The following is a 1403-nucleotide window of genomic DNA, read 5'->3' as shown; positions in this document are numbered from 1 at the left end:
TTTTTGTTTTATTGATGGTTTCTTTTGTTGTGAAAAAACTTTTAAGTTTGATGTAGGCCCATATGTTCATTTTTTATTTTACTTCCCTACCCCGCGGGGATGTATCAGTAAAAACATTGCTCAGGGTAATGTCTGCAAATTTAGACCCTATATTTTCTTCTAGGAGTTTTATGGTTTCAGGTCTTACATTTAAGTCTTTAATCCATTTTTAATTTGTTCTTGTATATAGCATAAGGAGGTGGTCCAGTTTCATTTTTTTGCATGTGTCAGTCCAATTTTCCCAGCACCATTTATTAAATAGACTATCTTTACCCCAATGTAAATTCTTGCTTCCCTTGTCATAGTCTTAACCCTAACGAGATTTCCCTGGACTCAAGTCATTTTGTAGTGAGGCGTTCACAATATGACCCCATTAACCCAGCTTAGGAATTCTGGGGAGCCATGAGTGGCTGCATCAGACACTCAGACAATAGATGGTAACCAATTTTTATCTGAAAATTCCCCTTAATTTGGCTCTAAAGTCATCAGACTTGTGAAATGCATCCTCCTCCTTCCCCCCCCCCCGCCCACCACCCCATTTTAAACATACTTGTTTATAGTACAGTTTCTATCTTTTGTTCAAACAAGCTCAGTATTTCTGGCACCAAAGCAAATTTGGCTTTGGTTCATGTATGAAAAGTAAACCTATGAGGAGGGTCCAAAAGGCACCCTCCACTTTTGCCTGAGGAAATGCAAAAACAGAAGTAATGGGTCTGATTGGGGCCCAGAGGGGGTTCAGAGGATCCTTGTGAAAGACTAGTTAAAAGATGACAAGTGGGGAGAAGTTCAAGGAGAGAAGGAAATTAATCCGACTGGCTTTCTGTCCTGCACCATTGATTCCATGGAGATTGGCTTGAGGGAATGGACGACTAGGGTTGAAGGAGGGATGTAGGATGAAGGATGGAAAAGGAAAGGCAGACCACTAATGCATTTCATTTATAACGAGTAATATAAATCAAAGACTTAATAGGAGATTAAAGACCAATCAGAATAATTTGGCAACTTCCTAAGGGAAGATCAAAGTTCCCTCCAAACCTAATTTGATGTTTATTACTAAAAGCAAAGACTAGTATGGTACAGTATTACTCCAGAGGAATTAAATGAAGATCCTTAGGGTTGCTTCACCTACATTCATTTTATGAATGAATACCTCCCTTACCTCAAAATGCTTTAGGGAGATGCTGCTACCATTACATGGTTCCTTATTAAGTTTGAAAAGTGCCTGAAAGTTTGAGCACCAGAAAGACACCCCAACAACATGTCTATAAATTGCAACTTCAGGTTAATATGATTATAGCAGTTACATTGTGAGAAATGCTGAAGGTATGTGATGTCTTTCCTGGCACAGAGGTGGCCTTGATTCG

This window comes from Hipposideros armiger, unplaced genomic scaffold, assembly GCF_001890085.2.
Source record: "Hipposideros armiger isolate ML-2016 unplaced genomic scaffold, ASM189008v1 scaffold_242, whole genome shotgun sequence".
In the NCBI taxonomy this organism is placed as follows: domain Eukaryota; kingdom Metazoa; phylum Chordata; class Mammalia; order Chiroptera; family Hipposideridae; genus Hipposideros; species Hipposideros armiger.
The sequence above is the reverse complement of the archived record's forward strand: the minus strand, read 5'-3'. Positions refer to the sequence as shown.